Source organism: Amblyraja radiata, chromosome 48, assembly GCF_010909765.2.
Source record: "Amblyraja radiata isolate CabotCenter1 chromosome 48, sAmbRad1.1.pri, whole genome shotgun sequence".
NCBI lineage: Eukaryota > Metazoa > Chordata > Chondrichthyes > Rajiformes > Rajidae > Amblyraja > Amblyraja radiata.
In genome coordinates, this window is record NC_046003.1 from 549209 (window position 1) to 572578 (window position 23370).

The 23370-nt window shown below is 44.5% G+C and overlaps 1 long non-coding RNA gene across 2 annotated transcripts in view; it reads left to right on the forward strand.

Annotated features, from left to right (window-relative positions):
- LOC116968961 overlaps positions 1-23370 on the forward strand; it is a 154082-nt gene that overhangs the window by 129854 nt on the left and 858 nt on the right. The window contains exons 1-3 of one of the 2 annotated variants that reach the window (XR_004410568.1): positions 14915-14972; positions 21360-21416; positions 23247-23290. This is a non-coding gene — a long non-coding RNA (uncharacterized LOC116968961). Of the gene's footprint in view, positions 1-14914; positions 14973-21359; positions 21417-23246; positions 23291-23370 lie in introns of those variants that run through there. The other variant, XR_004410569.1, reaches the window with a different exon arrangement.

Genomic DNA, 23370 nt, shown 5'->3' on the forward strand with positions numbered 1-23370 from the left:
CGTCTAAAATTCTCTGTTATTTCCCACAGGTATCCACAAAATGAGGCCCAGGTTTCTCTGCAACAGTTTGCCAGCTGGTTTGATGTTCGGTGTCTTTGTTTTCCTGCTTCGACCAGTTTCCACACAGAGTAAGTACTTTCTCTTCACCGGCCACAATCACCTTGCATTAATTATCATTGTCTGTGTAAACCCGCACCCTATTGGCAATCTCACTTTCCTCTCCACGTCCCACAAATCCACCCCATCCTTGCTGGAGCTCTATTTCACATCCCTGTATGTGTTGCTGCCTCACAAATCCACCCCATCCTTGCTGGAGCTCTATTTCTGAGCCTCTCCCATTAGCTCCCTCCCTCCCCTTCCCCTGCCCCAACATGGTCCTTTTCAAAGTCGGAAATGACCCCCGGTGAGTAGTGTGACACGGTTGTCCACACTATCCTCCCCAACATCTCCTCATCACAGTCCAGGTGGGTGAAACTGCCCTTGACTTATCGATCCAGTCGCAGCCCAAGAACTACCTGCAATGTCTTCACTTCACGCTCCAGCACAGTTCCCTCGGGCATCCTCCGACAATCTACCTATTTCTCATCCTCACGCTGCCATTCGGTGACATCAGCTGAAGTTTTACCGTTGCTTCCACAAGTTGACTGTGGACACCAGCTCGATCTCGCTAGCACCTCCCTCTTCCCCTCCATAGTCTCCACATTCCTAAACTACACCTGGGACATCCAGGACTGGATGAGCAGACTTGCCCCCCAACTGAACACTTTGAATCCCAAAGCCGTTGTCTTTAGTCCCACCACAACCCCTTTCTCCAGCCACCAATTCCATTCCATTCAAATGCCAGAATATTTGGGGGTCAGACTGGTGATTCACTGGCAGCAAAGCAGACTCCAGGATGGTGTGTTGCCTCCCTGGTGCCAGGGTCCAGGATGTCTCCCAGCAGCTGTGAGACATTCTCAAGGATGAAGGTGAACAGCCAGAAGGCACAAATGGGATGAGGTCTGATAGTTTCCCTACCACTGACATGAGTCTCACTACATTAACAACTCCCCAACCCTTCCACAAACCCACCCGTGGCCAGAGAACACACCCAGATCTTTATCAAGGCTCGCTGGGTTCGTCATCTCCAGATTCCACCCGGTGTCATGTGTTAGTGAAGGTAGGAATAGGAAGAAAGGACAGATGAATGTATGGCTCAGGACTTGATGCAGGGGGCAGAGATTCAGATTCAGATCTTTTGGTCATTGTCATCTCTTCTGGGGCAGACGTCACCTCTACAAGAGGGATAGTTTGTATCTGAAATGGAGGGGACCAATATGTTTGCAGGGAGGTGTTACCAAGAGGGCTAAACTGGAGAGGCAGGGGGGTGATGGCAAGGTGGAGATGAAGATAAGTAAGTCTCAAAGGAAGGACAGACAGAGGGAGGTGAGGTTATATAGTGAGACTGATGGGTGGAGGTATGTTCATTTCAATGCAAGGAGTATGTGGGCAAAGTAGATGAACTTTGAGCCCAGATCGCTGTTGGTGGAATATGATGTTGTGGTCATTGTGGAATTATGGTTGTGACAGGGACATGATCAACAGCTCAATGTTCCATGTTTCTATGGGATAAAGATGGGGGGATTGCTCTATTAAACAGGGAAACGATCTTGTTGGCACTCAGAGTGGAGACTCTGGATGGTTTGTCCACTGAGGTGATATGGGTAGAGCCATGTGAAAATAAGAAAGGTGCAAGCAATCCAACGGAATTGTATGAGAGGTCTCCCAAGAGTGAGCAGGAAATAGAGGAACAGATGTGGACACAGATTACTGAAAGTTTACACAAATGGATGTATTGGGGGGTGACTAATGGTATATCCAATAGGATGTTTTATAACAATTGTGAATAGTGCAATGTGAGAAAGGAATCCAAAATGGACCTTGTGTTGGGCAATGAGTCTGTCCTGGTGACTGATGTTTTAATGAAAGAGTATTTTGGAGATAGTGAATACAACTCCATAAGTTTTAAGATTGGTTTGAATAGGGATAAGTCTGGCCTGTACGACAAGGCAAGGCAAATGACACCATTATTAGGCAGGAGCTTGGTAAGGTACACTCAGAGCAGTTGTTATTAAGTTACTCCAAGTCTGAGATTGTGAATTGTCTGAAGGTCAGTTGATCCAAACTCAAGACCGGCAAGCTCCAGTAAGGAGGAGAGATAAGACTGGCAAAGTAAGGGACTGAGATGACCAAATACATTTGTAAAGTTGGTCAAAAATAGAAAGGAAACACATGCAAGGTTGAAGAATATGAAAGCAGAGATGGCCATTGAGGAATATAAAGCAAGGAGGAAAGAACTCAAGTGGGCGATTAGAAGGGAGAAAATAGGCCACAAAATGGCTGTGGTGTTTTGGAGTAAAGAAAGTTCCAAGGCTTCTTATACTTACATTAAAATCAAGACGGTAGACAAAGAGAAGGTGAACAAGGATAAATGAAGGAAACTGAAACTGGAGTTAGGGGATGTAGGTGAGGTGTCAGATAACTCCAGGGATGAGAGGAACAAGGGAAAAGGAAAACATATGTCAGTAAAAAGGTGGGGTGGATTGTTTAGGGATTTGTTGCCTGAAAGTCAAGAATTCAATGTTCATGAGGTTGTCAGATACCCAAGAGAAATATGAAGTGAGATTTCTTCAGTTTGCATGTGGTCTCACTGGCAATGGAGGAGGCCAAGGACAGAAAGATCAGTATGGGAATGGGAGTTAAATGGTTTATTTGTTTAGAGAGATAATTCAGCGAATTAAAGAGCTGTGACTCACATGACAACAGCAGGAAACAATTGGAAAGGATTCTTTGGGATAGAATTGACTCCCATTTGGAAAAAAATAGATGAGGGGACTAAAGAGGGCATGACGTCTACGTGGCATTGTCTACAGTGATTTTAGTAAGGCACTTGGTAAAGTCCCCCATGATAGACTGATGCTGAAGATTAATAAACATGGCATTAACATTGAATTGTTTGTCTGGATTCAGAATGGGCAGACTAGAAAACAGAGGAAAAGGCAATATTCAGGCAGGAAATCTGTGACCAGTGGAGATCTATATGGATCTCTGCCAGGACCACTGTCGGTCATCATTTATACAATGAATTTAAATGTAGATGGGTTGGTTAGTACATTTGCAGATGAGAACAAGATTGCTGCACTGTGAACAATGATGTTAAAGTATCAAAGTCTGTTGTAAAGTAATGAATGGGATTTAGACCAGCTACAGAAATGGGTGGACAAATGACAGATCAAATTTAATCCAAGCATCTGTGAGGTGTTGCACTTTGGGAGGTTGAATATAAGGGGAAGATATACAATTAACGGCAAGGCCCTTAACAGCATTGATATACAGAGGGACCTTGGGATCCAAGTCCCAAACTCTGTGAAATGGTAATACAGGTAGATAGAGTGGCAAAGAAGGCAGATGGCATGCCTTTGGTTGGATCATTGGGTATAAGAGTCAGGAAGTCAGGATGTGATGCAGCTTTGTAGGACTTTGGTTAGGCCGGATTTCAAGCATTACATGCAGTTCTAGATGCCCCAAAAATGCAGATGCAGAGGCTTTGGAGACAGGGCTGAGAAGGTTGACAAGAATGATGCCTGTGTTACTGGATATTAGCTCCAGGGAGAGGTTGAATAGACTTGGATTGTTTACTCTGGAATGTTAGGCATTGAAGTGAGGCATGATAGAATGATACCAAATTATGAGCGGCAAGGTCAATGTAGACAGTCAGAATCTTTCCCCCAGGATGGAAATATCAAATACAAGAGGGCATGGGGGGCTTTTAGGTGAGAGAGGCAAAGTGTGAAGGAGATGTGAAGGACAAGTATTTAACACAGAGTGGTGAGTGGCTGGAACGTTGCTGCTGGTGGTGATGGAGGGAGATGTGTGAATGGGATTTAAGAGACTTTTGGATAAGCACATGGACATGCAGGGAATGGAGAGATATGGATTATGTGTAGGTAGATAAGAGTTGGTTGTGGCATTATGCTCGACATAGACCTTGTGGGCCGAGGGGCTTGTTCAGGTGCTGAACTGTTCCATGTTGTAATTCACTGTGGAATGAGGAGCAGGCAGGGAGGCAGGAACATGTTTATTCTGTTCCAGGTGTGTCCGACAAGGGCCGTGGATGCGGTGTGTACAGGATCGGCCTGATCTCCACCCACATCAGGAAACCCCGTCACATGGAACACCGTCACAAACGCCCTTCGTCTTTCTCCCACTCACTCTTCTCATGTCATGAAGTATCCCTGGATCAGGCCAGGTTATTCCAGCCAGCTGTGTCCTTCTCACTGGAGGTTCTGTGGGAGATCAAAACTGGATTCTGGAAATAAATGAAATTCAAAATTAATAATTACAGGCATGGAGTGGAGGAAATGTGCTTAAAATGTTAATTCCTACAATTTTGCTATTTCCAACAGAAATCAGAAATCAGATTTATTTCTTGGATAATGAAGGCAACATTGTGTTAAACGGACCGGACAATCCTGGGAGTGACACTGTTGTCTGGGAATGGGAACCACACTCAGGGCGGGGAAAACAGACAGTGGTAACTCTCGGCGTCCAGTACAACAGCACGTGGAGCAAACAGTGGGGCAAAGACTGGGGAAACGCAGACAAGAACCAGGAGGTGGATGTGGATGACCATACTGGTAATCTGGCAATAACAAAACCCAGATTTAAATGGTCAGGATTGTTCACTTTGACTGAAACACATCCGAGGAACCAGATCCTGAAACAATATGAAATATATGGGATGAAAGGTGAGTGGGTGAGACACGGATCAACAATATGTTTCTCTGTAAATAATGTCACATGTAATGATGAAATATGGCGGGAATTGTGAGACTTCTTCCACCTGATGAATCTCCCAATGAAACAATTGGGGGAAAGATTTGTCTTCATTGATTCTGTGGGCCTGGGGTGAGATTGTCGAGTGAGTGACACTGCTGCTCAATGTTACCCAGTGAACCAGGTCCATGCCTCACTTGGTTGTGATCCCAGAGGAAGTCCATCATCTGTGGAACTTACACTGGTGGGAGAGTTCCCACCTTGAGGGCGGTCGGGGGAGACAGGACAGGGACAAATGGACAAATGTATCAATCCAGTTACATCTAAACATTGTTTGCATTCACTGGTCAGAGTGTTGCCGGTTGCACCAGCAGTGTCACAGTGAACAGCCGGCATTTACCTGTGTGAATATGAACAGCTTCAGGACTTCCACCCATGTGTTTCACAACGAGGAACTCCACAATTTGCTGACAGTTCTTGCGGTGAATCTGCCAGCGCTCCCCTTCACTTCTCCATGTGGAGACCAGGACTGGAGCAGGAATATGCTGATATTCCCCAACACTGGCACCGGGAAAACTGCACCAGGATCCGGGGCCTGCAGGGGTGGAGACTCTTCAGGAATCAAAACTAATCCTTATTTACAATTAGACTCTTTCATGATAAACAAAAATGAAATATTCAATATTAATAAATGAAGTTTACTTCTAAAAGTTGGTGCCACTCAGAACCATTCCAACAGCTTGGGAGCTTTAGCAGAGGATGAACAAGGCCTTTGCCTCCTGTAGGTAAATCTCCACAGGTGGAAAGGGATTGGGATTTATTCATTGCTCTAACGTTTGCTGAGATACAGTGAATGAGGTTGGATCCTACGACTTTGATCTTCATGTTTTCCTCAGCGAAATCTCCAATGCAGAATATTCTAGGCTGCAGGAGTACGTGCTGAGGGACACACTGAAGATCAGTGCAGACAAAGCAAAGGCATTGTGGAATAAAACTACAGTACATGGACCTCCTGCCACCAGACCCCACTGAGCTAAATCTAATGTACAAACCTCTGAAACACTTGAATCTCAGGATGCAGCATGAGTGTCTAGAGTGTTATGTGTACACAATGTGTGAACACTGCCAATGTGAGGATCAATAACACTATATCTGTGTAGTCTGAACAATATCACATTCAGATTTAGATTCATATTAGTTTATTGTCATATACATTTGGGTAAAACACATTCATTGTTCAGATAAAGTCAATTATAATAAAAGGTGCATTAAAAAATGCAACAAAAGCAAAAGAGCAGAATGGTGCAAGTTCAAGTTCAAGTGAGTTTATTGTCATGTGTCCCTGTATAGGACAATGAAATTCTTGCTTTGCTTAAGCACACAGAACATAATATGCAGAGATTGCAGTCTGAAGTAATGCAAAATAAAACTAACCTTTATCAAAATGCCCCAGGGGATGATGAGTGTTTGTGGCTCTGGGCTTGGACTAGCTGGAGTTTAGAAGAATGAGGGGTGGGTCTAGGTTTTCAGTTGAGGTGAGATTGAGCCCAGTCATTGGACTTGTCCAAACCACTACTCACTCTGAATCTCATTGATCTGTTCTGTATTGATGCCTACAATATTCTGTTGTGCTGCAGCAAGCAAGAATGTCAGTGTCCTATCTGGGACTAGACTTGTACAAACCACTACTCACTCTGAATCTCATTGATCTGTTTTTCACAGTTGAGGCAAGTCCACAGAAGCCTCTGCTGGGCAGTGACGTTACACTCAGCTGCACCATCTCCAGACTCTCAGATACAGTCAGTCTTCACTGGAGACCCATGGACTCACCCCAGCAGAACAGGGGCAACACTGATCAGATCCGCCTGGATAACACGGTCTATCTGATGGTTCGACACGTTACAGTGGAGGATGGGAAGCTGTATGTATGTGAAGTGCAGGAAAACGGAAACATTCTTCACACAAGTAACGGAGATTTTACTGTAAACAACGGTGAGTTTGTACACCTCCCATTGGGTATCAAGTAGACACTTGTATCACGGTGCTTCTTGTAATATTATATGTGCGCTCCGTGAAGAACTGTGGCCGTGACCAACTGCTCTCCAGTATAAAATGCTGCAATGATCAGGGAGAAGTTTCCAGAAAGTGTATGTGTGGAGCAGCTGCCTGCTTGTCTGTGTGTGACAGACACACACACAGCACAGGAGGGGGATGTCTTTCTGTAACCATTGTTCAGTAAAGTATTTTGTCAGTTTATCTTGTCATCAATGCTCCAGTATCTGAGACTGAGATACAGATACAGGACTCATCTTGTCATCAATGCTCCTGTATCTGAGACTGAGATACAGGACTCATCTTGACATCAATGCTCCAGTATCTGAGACTGAGATACAGGACTCATCTTGCCATCAATGCTCCTGTATCTGAGACTGAGATACTGATACAGGACTCATCTTGCCATCAATGCTCCAGTATCTGAGACTAAGATACTGATACAGGACTCATCTTGCCATCAATGCTCCAGTATCTGAGACTAAGATACTGATACAGGACTCATCTTGCCATCAATGCTCCAGTATCTGAGACTGAGATACTGATACAGGACTCATCTTGCCATCAATGCTCCAGTATCTGAGACTAAGATACTGATACATGACTCATCTTGCCATCAATGCTCCAGTATCTGAGACTGAGATACAGATACAGGACTCATCTTGCCATCAATGCTCCAGTATCTGAGACTGAGATACTGATACAGGACTCATCTTGCCACCAATGCTCCAGTATCTGAGACTAAGATACTGATACAGGATTCATCTTGCCATCAATGCTCCAGTATCTGAGACTGAGATACTGATACAGGACTCATCTTGCCATCAATGCTCCAGTATCTGAGACTAAGATACTGATACAGGACTCATCTTGCCATCAATGCTCCAGTATCTGAGACTGAGATACAGATACAGGACTCAACTTGCCATCAATGCTCCAGTATCTGAGACTAAGATACTGATACAGGACTCATCTTGCCATCAATGCTCCGGTATCTGAGACTGAGATACTGATACAGGTCTCATCTTTATTTTATTTTATTTTATTTTTATTTAACCTTTATTTAACCAGGAGAAGTCTCATTGAGATTAAAAATCTCTTTTACAAGAGAGTCCTGGCCAAGACAGGCAGCAGCACAGTTCCACAGTTACAGACAATAACTTAAAAACAACAGAGAACATATAAATAGAGTCACAGTCAGAACATCATCAAACAAAGCATGTAGAGACAGAAGAGCCCGCTTCAACATCATTAAGAAGGGATTTAAATCTGTTTAGAGAAACCAGCTCCTTAAGTTTCAGTTCATTCTGCAGCTGGTTCCATGCGAAGGGAGCAGCATAACTAAATGCCCTTTTCCCCAGTTCAGTACGGACATTAGGTACAGTTAGTAAGAACAAGTCCTCAGAGCGGAGCTGATAAGTTCCTGTGCTTTTTCGAATTACATACTTCTGCAGGTATGAAGGAAGAACACCGAGGATAGTCTTATAAATAAGGATATGCCAATGATGGAGTCTGCGGGTGGACAGGGCAAACCATCCAACTTGAGCATACAAAGTGCAGTGGTGCGTGAGGGTTTTAAAATTAGTAACACATCTCAGTGCTCCGTGGTAGACCGTGTCCAAAGACTGTAGGCATTTTGAAGATGCATTCATATATAAAACATCACCATATCTTGCCATCTTGCCATCAATGCTCCAGTATCTGAGACTGAGATACTGATACAGGACTTATCTTGTCATCAATGCTCCAGTATCTGAGACTGAGATACTGATACAGGACTCATCTTGCCATCAATGCTCCTGTATCTGAGACTGAGATACAGGGTTCATCTTGCCACCAATGCTCCAGTATCTGAGACTGAGATACAGGACTCATCTTGTCATCAATGCTCCAGTATCTGAGACTGAGATACTGATACAGGACTCATCTTGCCATCAATGCTCCAGTATCTGAGACTGAGATACTGATACAGGACTCATCTTGTCATCAATGCTCCAGTATCTGAGACTGAGATACAGGATTCTTCTTGCCATCAATGGTCCAGTATCTGAGACTGAGATACTGATACAGGACTCACGTCAAAGTGTCAGATAGAAAATGTAGTCACCAGCACTTGCTGCTCACACACACACTGGGGGTCCCGACCCACACATCAACACTGAACAACAATCCATCCCCTCTCCCCACACTGACCCTTCTCTCCGAGTCTGGTGTTGCTTGAAGTGATTCCAGCTGCTGCAGACTCGGGCTTGGGATCAGCATTCAGCTGGGAGCAGGACCTGGGAACAGGGAAGGACAGGGAATCAATGGGTGTGAATGGGAGAGGGATGGTGGGAATAATGGGAATGAGCCGATCCACTTGAAGTGCCAACGTGTCCGGGTCAGTCCCCGTGCAGGCATCCTCTGGGCTGCTTCTGTCCACAGCCTAAACCTGAACCCGAACCTGAACCCGAACCTGAACATGAACCTGAACCTGAACCCGAACATGAACCTGAACCTGAACCTGAACCCGAACCTGAACCCGAACCCGAACCTGAACCACCTCCTGCAGACTGACAGAGACATTCACCTCCCACACCGCTCTCGGGAGTCTCCGGGAGGTTTCAATCCATCCCGGGACATTCCCGGACAGTCCGGGTGTGGGGCCAACCTCATGTTGAAATGTAAGAGTGGAATATCCAAACTTCACTGCAACTTACTGCCGTACAGCACATTGTATTTTATAAAGAACTGATGAGTTTAGTGCGGCATTCATGAAAGATGTTACATTTGAAACTTGATCAGTTGAACATAACACCACAAATGTTTATAAGAATACGGTTGAGAATCTGTGTATGGCACAGTAACTGTAATACTGAAAGGAGTTATCCTCTGTCTCTCTGATACAGATTTATATGATGGGAGATACACACTTTACCGCTCCAGCACCGGTCACAGTGAACTTCACCTGGTTTGTTCTGGGAGTTATGGTCGTAACTATTCCCGTGCTCAGTGGACCTGGTCACCTCCTCCCCTTCAACAGCAGAAAGTAATAGCATCTGCAGCACGTTCTCAGCCCATCATCATCAATGTCAATGGGACCAACTTCGTGAATCGACTGGTGACCTCAGGGATACTCTACGATGGCAAGGATTTCAATGTGAGGATTGTCCCCGCTGTGTTTCAAGATGCCGGAATTTACACCTGTTTTCTGGAACGAAATCTATTTCCCAACATTGATCTAATCACAGTGAAAGGTAGGAGTCAGAATGTTGCCACTGAGTTTACTGATGAACTTATTGTTTAAAATGTAAACAACCTGCTTGTTTCCACAGTCACAGCTGAACCGTCTGATGCAGTGACTGAGGGAGACAACGTTACCCTGACCTGCTCTGTGTCTCACGTCATTGGGTCAATGAGACTGGTTTGGATCAATGGTGATGGCAAACGTGTTGGAGAAAAGGCACTGACTGAGGAAGAGAAATCACTGAGTCTGGTTATTCAGAAAGCTGAGAGAGGCAGAGGGAACTGGAGATGTGTTTTGTTTGATCAAGACCTGCCCCGGCTTTTTGTCCCGTACTATCAGAAGGACAATAGTAAGTGATAAAGGTTTGTACTTCATACTTAGAGTCATGATTGAGTTTCGATGTCGCTTATTGATCCTGAAATTTGAGTGGATTATTTTCTTCCAGTTTGAGTTGTCTAACTCTGTTATGATCAATGAATTCTCAAATTTCAAATAACACTTCCTGAACACCACTGAACACTTCATTGTGCACGCATTTATCCCACAACCCAGTGATCCTATTCTCTTCCCTTCCTCTTTCAACTCATTTCCCACCCCTTCCAATTGCAGAGTTTTCCTTTTATGTTCTTGCTCCACTTCCACCCATATCCCTCCCTCTGTTACTGATCTGACTGTAGATCAGTCAGTATTAGTTGACCTGATCTATGTCATGTTTTACTGCATGCTGCTGTGTACTCAAACACTCATCTGGTTGAACCAGGATTTATATAAAGGACTTCAAGATTATGTAAAAGGAAACACTATAGAAACGAAACAGAAATGGGAATTGGAAATGAATATTATTATTACTGATGAAATGTGGGAAAAGACATGTCTTTTGGGTCATACGTTAAACAGCCCCGCCTGGAGGGAGTTTGAATGGAAAACTAGAATGAGAGTATTTCAGACTCCTCTTATGTTAGCAAGATACAGCAACATCTCAGATTTATGCTGGAGACAATGTGGGAAGATTAATGATCATACCCATATTTTGGGGGATTGTCCCAAATTGTATCAACATTGGAGAGACATTCAGGCGGAGATCAAGCTAATCTTGGGGATGGATCTACCTCTGGAGCCGGCATGCTTCATAATAGGAGAACTCCAGAAAATATAGATACCAAAACATAGAAACATAGACAATAGGTGCAGGAGTAGAGGCCTTTCGGCCCTTCGAGCCTGCACCATTCGCCATTCAATATGATCATGGCTGATCATCCAACTCAGTATCCTGTACTTGCCTTCTCTCCATACCCCCTGATCCCTTTAGCCACAAGGGCCACATCTAACTCCCTCTTAAATATAGCCAATGAACTGTGTGGCCTCAACTACCTTTTGTGGCAGAGAATTCCACAGATTCACAACTCTCTGTGTGTGTAAAAAAATGTTTTTCTCATCTCGGTCCTAAAAGACTTCCCTCTTATCCTTAAACTGTGACCCCTAGTACTGGACTTCCCCAACATATAACCATATAACCATATAACAATTACAGCACGGAAACAGGCCATCTCGACCCTTCTAGTCCGTGCTGAACACGTATTCTCCCCTAGTCCCATATACCTGCGCTCAGACCATAACCCTCCATTCCTTTCCCATCCATATAACTATCCAATGTATTTTTAACATCGGGAATAATCTTCCTGCATCTAGCCTGTCCAACCCCTTAAGAATTTTGTACGTTTCTATAAGATCCCCCCCTCAATCTTCTAAATTCTAGCGTGTCACACATGCTTGCTTGGGGTGTTGCTGTTGATTACAAAGTAGATGATTACAGAGTCATAGAGAAATGTAAAGTCACCAAATGTTCAACAGTGGAGGGAAAGATTGAAAAGTGTATATTTGATGGAAAGTATAACAGCTAAACTCCAGTTAAGGACGGATGCTTTCAACATTATGTGGATACCGGTATTACTACAACTGCCAAGACTGATTAAGGACACGATTTCTCCATAGCCCCAGTGCGGGGGAGGAGTTCGATTGGTATTGTATATGTGTATTTGGAACCATATGTACATACATGTGTGTGACTGTGTATAAGTACATACATAGTGGCCATCAATGACAAAATAAGTTATTCCAGTGACATACAAGTGAAGGTTTAACATAACGGGTGATTATATATTAAGTAGGATTAAATATGATGAGCTTGCGTGGGTGCCTGTGAATGTGATGCTTCTGTGACAGAACTCTAGGATGATCTGATGTGATGCTAACAGCTGCTGTGTGATTTATATATCTTGTTTGTATGTGGACTTTGTCTTGTTAATAAATGTTGAGTGTTGGCTCGAGGAACTGAATGGCCAACTCCTGCACCTATTGTCTATTGTCTTTTGTCAAAGATCCTTTCTTTGAATCTGACAACATAAAACATGAACTCACTTCTTTCCCTCTTCACAGATACTGCTCAAACGGCTGAATATTTCTAACATTTACAGTTCTTGTGCTCCTGGTTAGAGAGGATTGAAGCACAAGGGCAATGTCCACTCTGTTTGTCAGCAGTGCTCATTCAACCATTGTTCCAGGCTTAGACTATGATAGACATTTGTCCACTGTACAATGGGAAGTATCACAGCTGAATCAGCTACTTTATCAGCCAACCATCAGCTCCCATCTCCTGCCTGAGAAATGTCAGCTGATTGTAACCAAGAAATAGAAACGTGTGTGAATGTTTACAGTCTCTAACTGATGGCTACTGAGGCAAGTTGTGGCTCTCTGATCTTTCTGAGCAAGGTCAATTAATCTGGAAAAAAAGACGCAATGTGCTGGAGTAACTCAACAGGTCAGGCGGAATCTCTGGAGAACATGGATAGGTCAGGGTACACAAAAATGCTGGAGAAACTCAGCGGGTGCAGCAGCATCTATGGAGCGAAGGAATGTTCCATAGACTGATAGGGGGTGGCAGGGAGAAGGAGGGAAACAAAGGATGAGGAGGAGCCCGAGGGATGGGGATGTGAGGAGACAGCTTGAGGGTTAAGGAAGGGGAGGAGACAGCAAGGGCTAACAAAATTGGGAGAATTCAATGTTCATGCCACTAGGGTGCAGGCTCCCCAAGCGGAATATGAGGTTCTGTTCCTCCAATTTCCGGTGTTGCTCACTCTGGCAATGGAGGAGACTCAGGACAGAGAGGTCGGATTGGGAATGGGAGGGGGAGTTGAAGTGCTGAGCCACCGGGAGTTCAGGTAGGTTATTGCGGACTGAGCGGAGGTGTTCGGCGAAACGATCGCCCAAACTCCGCTTGGTCTCACCGATGCAGATCAGCTGACATCTAGAGCAGCGGATGCAATAGATGAGGTTGGAGGAGATACAGGTGAACCTCTGTCGCAGCTGCAACGACTGCTTGGGTCCTTGAATAGAGTCGAGGGGGGAGGTGAAGGGGCAGGTGTTGCATTTCTTGCGGTTGCAACGGAAAGTGCCCGGGGAGGGGGTGGTACGGGAGGGAAGGGAAGAATTGACAAGGGAGTTGCGGAGGGAGCGGTCTTTGCGGAAGGCAGACATGGGGGGAGATGGGAAGATGTGGCGAGTGGTGGAGTCACGTTGGAGGTGGCGGAAATGGCGGAGGATTATTTGTTGTATTTGACGGCTGGTGGGGTGAAAGGTGAGGACTAGGGGGACTCTATCCTTGTTGCGAGTGAGGTATTGGGTCGGGACCATGGATAGGTGAGGGTTTTGGTTTGGGACCCTACTTCAGACTAAAGGGCTGTGACCTGAAATGTCACCTGCCTAACCTGCTGAGTTTCTCCAACACCTTGTGTCTTTTATTGGTAAACTATCACCTGTAGTACATTGTGTCTCAGTTAATCTGGATCACAAGTTAAACTCAAGACTTCTGATCTAAATTAGTCAGTGTGGTTAATGCCTGGTCTTTGGGGGAGCTTTTGAATGATGCGCATTTATTCTGCAAATGTGAATTCTGTGTTTATTACTTTGACAGGGAATTACACTTTCACTATCAGATTTGTTGGAATTATCGGGAGTCTGGCTCTTCTCCTCGTCATTATACTGGCAGGGGTGTGGTATCAAAGAAGGAACAAGCCTACAGGTAAAGTACATGAAGACATCCTTAATGCAGCACAGATTCCCCCAAATTATCAATGACCATGTTATCTTTGTTACAAGGAGAAAAGAACAATATATTTTGGATAGAAAAGTATCTGTTTGTGCTTATGTTGTTGAGAAATTGATTTCAGACTTGTTGTGGTCAATTGAAGCATTATTTATGCAATGTGCATTGTCCTGTCTACCTGCGTTGCCATGAGGAGTCTGCTGTATGATGCTGTTCAGGTGGTGATCTGCAATGATCTGACCATGTGGTGATTGTGTCACCATCCCCTGTGTAAACCATTATCAAATAAACATGCCAGAAGTTGAAGTATCGCTAGTGTAGTCATGTAGAAAATATGGTCTCCAATTTGCCCTCAATATGTTCCTATTTATTGAGGGATAAATATGGGCCAGGAAACCAGGAGACCAAGGTATGTATCTCCACTGCACTTTGGTGGTTCAAACTTCAAGTGAAAACTTTGCCTTGTGTACCATCCTAACTTGGTCATAATTTAGGGAACACTGTGTTTCCATGGACTCTGATTTTATACACAAGGTCTTATCCCACAATTAAATGTATCTGACGTACATCTGAAGCCATGTTCCTGGTCATTCTGGTGGATCTCATTATTAATGGGGTACAGTTTAAACACTGGATTGTTGCTTGTTTAAAATCAAACCGGATCAAAGTCTTAATCAGAAAATAATACTTATTTTCCAGAAATCAATGTGACCCCAGTACCTGAGATGAGCCGTGTTACTGAATATATGTCTGTGAGTAGGAACACAAAGCAAGAAGGTAAATAGATGACTCTGTCAATGAATCTCTAGTTGTACAGGTGTTATATTTGATGAAGCAACCTATTTCACATTTCACAGTTTTGTAACAAGAATGTGAGGAAGGGAACCTCAAACACACAAACTAATTGATCAATTCAACAGTCTCTCTCTCTTGTGTCAATTCACCCCTCAGCCCCAATCTTCCTCATCCAACTGCAGGTCTTACTCTGCATTGGTCAATTGACTAACTTTCACTGGACTATCATGGCCAACCCATCAATGTTGAGACATCACCATGAACAACATATTCACACTCATCATTTATTGTTGATCCTGATTAACAGCTTGGTTAGTGGCCCTCTAAAGAATGGACAACACTTGCCCTTTCAAAAGTCACCATCCCTTTCACAAAATATCATCTAGCATGAAATACCTCCAATTCACTTTGCCACTAGTTCAGGTTTTATTTTAAAGTGAAAATAACAACAACATTTCAGAATGGTTTGAGCATCATTAATAGATGGTGGACAGGTGATGTTTCAGATCGAGGCCCTTCTTGTGAGTCTGAAGAAGGGTCACATCCTGAAACATCACCTACAGTGGCTTGCAAAAGTATTCATACCCCTTGAACCTTTCCACATTTTGTCACGTTACAACAACAAACGTAAATGTATTTTATTGGGATTTTATGTGATAGACCAACACAAAGTGGCGCATAATTGTGAAGTGGAAGGAAAATGATACATGGTTTTCAAATTGTTTTACAAATAAAAAACTGAAAAGTGTGGCGTGCAAAAGTATTCAGCCCCCTTTATTCTGATACCCCTAAATAAAATCCAGTGCAACCAATTGCCTTCAGAAGTCACCTAATTAGTAAATAGAGTCCACTTGTGTGTAATCTAATCTCAGTATAAATACAGCTGTTCTGTGAAGGCCTCAGAGGTTTGTTAGAGAACATTAGTGAACAAACAGCATCATGAAGCCCAAGGAACACACCAGACAGGTCAGGAATAAAGTTGTGGAGAAGTTTAAAGCAGGGTTAGGTTATAAAAAAATATCCCAAGCTTTGAACATCTCACGGAGCACTGTTCAATCCATCATCCAAAAATGGAAAGAGTATGGCACAACTGCAAACCTACCAAGACATGGCCGTCCACCTAAACTGACAGGCCGGGCAAGGAGAGCATTGATCAGAGAAGCAGCCAAGAGGCCCATGGTAACTCTGGAGGAGCTGCAGAGATCCACAGCTCAGGTGGGAGAATCTGTCCACAGGACAACTATTAGTCCACAGGACAACTATTAGTCATGCACTCCACAAATCGGGCCTTTATGGAAGAGTGGCAAGAAGAAAGTCATTGTTGAAAAAAAGCCATAAGAAGTGCCGTTTGCAGTTTGCCACAAGCCATGTGGGGGACACAGCAAACATGTGGAGGAACGTGCTCTGGTCAGATGAGACCAACATTGGAGTTTTTGGCCTAAATGCAAAACGCTATGAGTGGCGGAAAACTAACACTGCACATCACCCTGAACACACCATCCCCACTGTGAAACATGGTGGTGGCAGCATCATGCTGTGGGGATGCTTTTCTTCAGCAGGGACAGGGAAGCTGGTCAGAGTTGATGGGAAGATGGATGGAGCCAAATACAGGGCAATCTTGGAAGAAAACCTGTTAGTCTGCAAAAGACTGGGGCGGAGGTTCACCTTCCAGCAGGACAACGACCCTAAACATACAGCCAGAGCTACAATGGAATGGTTTAGATCAACACATATTCATAGAAACATAGAAAATAGGTGCAGGAGTAGGCCATTCGGCCCTTCGAGCCTGCACCGCTATTCAATATGATCATGGCTGATCATCCAACTCAGTATCCTGTACCTGCCTTCTCTCCATACCCCCTGATCCCTTTAGCCACAAGGGCCACATCTAACTCCCTCTTAAATATAGCCAATGAACTGGCCTCAACTACCTTCTGCGGCAGAGAATTCCACAGATTCACCACTCTCTGTGTGAAAAATGTTTTCCTCATCTCGGTCCTAAAAGATTTCCCCCTTACCCTTAAACTGTGACCCCTTGTTCTGGACTTCCCCAACATGGGGAACAATCTTCCTGCATCTAGCCTGTCCAACCCCTTAAGAATTTTGTAAGTTTCTATAAGATCCCCGCTCAATCTTCGAAATTCTAGCGAGTACAAACCGAGTCTATCCAGTCTTTCTTCATATGAAAGTCCTGACATCCCAGGAATCAGTCTGGTGAACCTTCTCTGTACTCCCTCTATGGCAAGAATGTCTTTCCTCAGAATAGGAGACCAAAACTGTACACAATACTCCAGGTGTGGTCTCACCAAGACCCTGTACAACTGCAGTAGAACCTCCCTGCTCCTATACTCAAATCCTTTTGCTATGAATGCTAACATACCATTCGCTTTCTTCACTGCCTGCTGCACCTGCATACCTACTTTTAATGACTGGTGTACCATGACACCCAGGTCTCGTTGCATCTCCCCCTTTACTAATCGGCCACCATTCAGATAATAATCTACTTTCCTGTTTTTTCCACCAAAGTTGATAACCTCACCATTTATCCACATTATACTGCATCTGCCATGCATTTGCCCACTCACTCAACCTATCCAAGTCACCTTGCAGCCTCCTAGCATCCTCCTCACAGCTAACACTGCCCCCCAGCTTCGTGTCATCCGCAAACTTGGTGATGTTGCATTCAATTCCCTCATCCAAATCATTAATATATATCGTAAATAGCTGGGGTCCTAGCACTGAGCCTTGCGGTACCCCACTAGTCACTGCCTGCCATTGTGAAAAGGACGCGTTTACTCCTACTCTTTGCTTCCTGTCTGCCAACCAGTTCTCTATCCACATCAATACTGAACCCCCAATACCGTGTGCTTTAAGTTTGTATATTAATCTCTTATGTGGGACCTTGTCGAAAGCCTTCTGGAAGTCCAGATATAACACATCCACTGGTTCTCCCTTATCCACTCTACTAGTTACATCCTCGAAAAATTCTATAAGATTCGTCAGACATGATTTACCCTTCATAAATCCATGCTGACTTTGTCCAATGATTTCACCACTTTCCAAATGTGCTGATATCCCATCCTTAATAACTGATTCTAGCAGTTTCCCCACTACCGACGTTAGACAAACTGGTCTGTAATTCCCCGTTTTCTCTCTCCCTCCCTTTTTAAAAAGTGGTGTTACATTAGCTACCCGTCTATCCTCAGGAACTACTCCAGAATCTAAAGAGTTTTGAAAAATTATGACCAATGCATCCACTATTTCTGGGGCTACTTCCTTAAGTACTCTGGGATGCAGCCTATCTGGCCCTGGGGATTTATCGGCCTTTAATCCATTCAATTTACCCAACACCACTTCCCGGCTAACCTGGATTTCACTGATGTGTTAGAATGGCCCAGTCAAAGTCCAGACCTAAATCCAATTGAGAATCTCTGGCAAGACTTGAAAATTGCTGTTCACAGATGCTCTCCATCCAATCTGACTGAGCTTGAACTATTTTGCAAAGAAGAATGGGCAAAAATGTCAGTCTCTAGATGTGCAAAGCTGGTAGAGACATACCCCAAAAGACTTGCAGCTGTAATTGCAGCGAAAGGTGGTTCTACAAAGTATTGACTCAGGGGGGCTGAATACTTTTGCACGCCACACTTTTCAGTTTTTTATTTGTTAAAAAATTTGAAAACCATGTATAATTTTCCTTCCACTTCACAATTATGCGCCACTTTGTGTTGGTCTATCACATAAAATCCCAATACAATACATTTACGTTTGTGTTTGTAACGTGACAAAATGTGGAAAAGTTTAAGGGGTATGAAAATTTTTGCATGCCACGGTATACATGTCCTCCAGAGATGCTGCCTGACCTGCAGAAGTACTCCAGTACTTTGTATCCCTTTGTGTATTAACCAGCATCTGCAGTTCTTTGTTTCTACCTCAGACAGAATCAGAATCAGGTTTTGTTTGCCAATTGCAACATACGATGAATTTCACTGGCCAGGTCAGTCATACAATTAAAAAGGAACAGACACAAAAACACATTTTAACATGAATATCTACCACAGTGACTCCTACACATTCCACACTGTGATGGAAGGAGAAATAAAGTTCAAGTCCTTCACTTGTGCTTCCTCGGTCATGGGCCTCGAGCCCCCGTTGATGGGATGATCTTAACTCCCGTAGCCGGTGGCGTTCGGGCCCTCCACGTTGAGGCAATCAAATCCTGCATCAGGGGGGATGTCAGCTCCCCCACGCCGGGCGTTGAAACCTCGCGTCAGGGCTGGTTGAGCCTTCTGCGGCGTTGGAGCTCCCAAATAATAATAATAATAATAATAATAATATATTTTATTGTCATTGCACGTCAGTGCAACGAGATTTAGTGGCAGCTCCACTGATGTACAAGAAAGGTAAATAAATACAATACATAAATAAGCAAGCTGAATTGATTGACGTGACCATCTGAGGAAGACATCCAAAGGGGGTGGGTGGGGGGGCACTCATTAGGGCCGGTTCAGAGCCGCTACAGCTCTTGGGATAAAACTGTTCCTGATTCTGGAGGTTCGGGCGTAGAAGGCCTTGTAACGTCTGCCGGAGGGAAGTAGTTGAAACAGACCATGGCAGGGGTGTGATGAGTCCTTATGGATGCTGAGGGCCTTCCTGAGGCACCGCGTGTGGTAGATGCCCTCCAAGGCTGGTAGCTCTGTCCCGATGATCCGCTGCGCTCTGTTGGCGACACGCTGAAGAGCTCTCCTCTCCGCCTCCGTGCAGCTGAGATACCACACAGAGATGCCATACGACAGTATGCTCTCTGTGGTGCAGCGGTAGAACGTTGTCAGCAGCTGTTGGGGCAGACCAGTCTTTTTTAATGTCCTCAGGAAGAACAGTCGTTGCGGTGCCTTCTTGACCAGCGTGGCGGTGTTCGTGGACCATGTGAGGTCCTCTGAACTGTGAGTGCCCAGAAACTTAAAGCTGGACACTCTCTCCACACTTTCCCCGTAAATGGAGATTGGGGCGTATTCTCCAGAATGGGACCTCCTGAAGTCAATAATCAGCTCATAATAGCCTCTCCCGAGACTGCGAGCCATTGAAGGTAAGTCCGCAGGCCGCGGTGGGAGCGATCCCAGGCAAGGGATCCGCTCCAATGTTAAGTCCGCGCCCCAAGGTGGGGCTCACAACAGTTCGAGGCGGTTTTTCAACTCCATTAGGCGGCAGAGCCCGGAGAATGTGATCTGAAAAATGATCACCACTCCGGGAAGGTAAGAACCTGAAAAAAAAAGTTTCCCCCCTCTCCCCACATAAAACAAACTGAAGTACATTAAAACAAACTTTAAACAAACAATAAAATAACAAAAAGCTGGCCATCTGGAGTACCTCTGCAGTGATGGTCAAATGGTGGACAGTATTGCTTTTGCCAGAATTTAGACCACATTTCTGATGAATCTGATGAACAACAGAGTAATCTTTCTTGAAAAATCTGAAGGAACCTTTCAATAAATCAGACATTGCTCGTGTTTTAATGAGAAAAATATAAATTCCTTACCTTGTCCCACATTATGGATCAATTGTGTTCCACTGTGTTCCACTGTAAAGGCATCGATTGTATTCATATATTGTCTTTCTGCTGATGCAACAAAAGCTTTACCCTGAACCTGGGCACACATGACACTAAACTAAACTGAACCTCAGCAGATCATATCTCCCCATATTCCTTGATCTTAGTCCACATATGACTATGTTTTGGAGTCTTTTTTTTTCCCACTTACCAGTGGTCTTTGTAATTTATGCTTCATTTATGTGTTGTGTTGCCTTAGTCCAAATGCCTCTGATGCTGCTGCTGCTGCAGGCAACATTGTCATTGTACCTGTACCTGTATCTCGCCATTGTTGTGTATCTGTCAATGAATTCAACAACTGCTAAAATGTACTGAATGATTTGGCTTCAGTCAAATCTGTGGTGGAGAATGTAACAGATTCTTTGTTCTCCTCATCTTAATCCTTATTGTCTCTTGTCTTAAACCTTTACCCCTGGTCATGGTCTCCCCCAACAGGGAACATCTTCCTCCATCCAGACTGGTCTACCTGTTGGAATTGTCTATGTTTCCATGAGAGCCATTGTCATTCTTCTAAACTCCACGAGCCAAATTAACTCAAATTCTCTTTGTAATTTCCACCATCACAGGAAGAAGTCAAAACAAGGAGGTTAGGAGATGTGACTTTTCATGGAGGGGTTTTTCAAACTGCTGGAGGTAGTCTGTGGGTCGAGCAGCATCTATGGAGGGAAAGCAATGATCAGCGTTTCGTATCGTGACCCTACATTGACTTAAATCATAATTTTTCAAATACAAATAAATTCTTTGTTTCCAACTTATTTCCACAGATACAGAGGAAGGTATTCACTATGGATCCATCTCCTTCCAGCCTAAAGCAACTGGTGGTAAAATGGCTTTATTTAAATATGTTTTAATCTTTTATCACAGTGAGGATTATTGGCACTGAGTAGTCTGAAACCCTGCTGTCTTTGGCCACCTTACAACAGGCATTCCTGGGATAAAGTCCCTCACTCTGCACATCAACATGAAGTGGGACAGTCAGCTGAGGCTCAGTTAGGAGCCCAACCTTCTCAGAGTGTGTTCTGGTCCCCTAAACTACAGGGAGTGTGTTCTGGTCCCCTAACCTACTCTGTGGGCTCTGGTCCTCTAACCTACTCTGTGGGTTCTGGTCCTCTAACCTACTCTGTGGGCTCTGGTCCTCTAACCTACTCTGTGGGTTCTGGTCCTCTAACCTACTCTGTGTGTTCTGGTCCTCTAACCTACTCTAAGTGGGTTCTGGTCCTCTAATCTACTCTGTGTGTTCTGGTCCTCTAACCTACTCTGTGTGTTCTGGTCCTCTAACCTACTCTGTGTGTTCTGGTCCTCTAACCTCCTCTCTAACTTCTTGAACACTTTGTCTACTCTGTGGGTTCTGGTCCCCTAACCTACTCTAAGTGGGTTCTGGTCCTCTAACCTACTCTAAGTGTGTTCTGGTCCTCTAGCCTACTCTGTGGGTTCTGGTCCCCTAACCTACTCTAAGTGTGTTCTGGTCCCCTAACCTACTCCAAGTGAGTTCTGGTCCTCTAACCTACTCTGTGTGTTCTGGTCCTCTAACCTACTCTGTGGGCTCTGGTCCTCTAGCCTACACTGAATGGGTACAATAGCCACTCCAGAGATCCAACCAGTGACATCCAGGCTGCTGTTACAACACTGTTGTGCGCTGGTGATGGGAAGTGAAACCAAGACACCATTTATGTCCATCTGAAGAACATTCTTCTGCACAACTCCTGACTGAGCTAGACATGATCAGCACAATCTTCCTTGAATTACAATATATTTTTGATATTGATTAGTAGGACTGGATGTTACAATCCCTAAGGTTCTTCACCACAACTGACACCCGATATTCTTGGGGGTGACCACTAGGTGATTTTGCTACCAACCAGACACATCTTCAGTTGTGTACCTCAACATCACTGGGTGTTTCGACCTTTTATCACAAGACACCCACCCTCAGTCGAGGCAGGCCCACCGCAGGGTGATCAGCCCTGGGTGTGTGTCTTATGGTTAGCCTCTAGATGGTCAGTCACGTGGCAGCCCAGACAGCATCTTTTCTCTTCAGCCACAGCCAGTGACTGCTCCATTTTGCTTTTATCCTTCCATCTTCCTCTCTACCGCTGACTGTGGCCGGTTGGGCTCTGGACTCGTGTTCGTCGGTAGGACAGTACTTGGTTGAGCTTCACCTGGGGTGCTGATACCCTGTGGACTGTGGTGGTCAACCTGCCACTGGGCTTCACTCGACTGGTTTGGCCTTCCTCTTAGAAGGTCATGGTCAATGCGAGGCCCCACACCAAGCTCTCCCAGGCACTTTTCCCTGCCCTGGTGGATCTTGAGATCCTTCTCTGATGTTATCTTTTCCCAGCCACAGATGCAGCTTTGTAGCTTATGTCCTGCCAGGGCTGCTGCTCTGTCAATTGCTGTGCTAGTTCTCTTGTTCATAGTCGATTCCTTCTGTAGCAATATAAGGGTGTCTTGTTCATGGTGACCATTCCTGCAGCTCACTGTAAATGCAGAGGTATGACAGATGGGTTTTCTGGAATTCAATGTCTTGTTGATCCACTGTCAGGAAGAGCAAAATGTAGTAAGCTTTAGACGTTTATATTCCATTTGTCGTTTCCTTTGTCAACATCATCCACCAGTGTCATTTTTAATTGTGATATTTGCATTTATTACAGGCAACAGCGATAATACACTGTCCTCCAATCAAGCATCAGGCACTGTATGTATATTGATTCATGTTGTTGAAATCCCAGATCGTACAAGTATGTTTCATAGCAAAAGGATTTGAGTCTAGGAGCA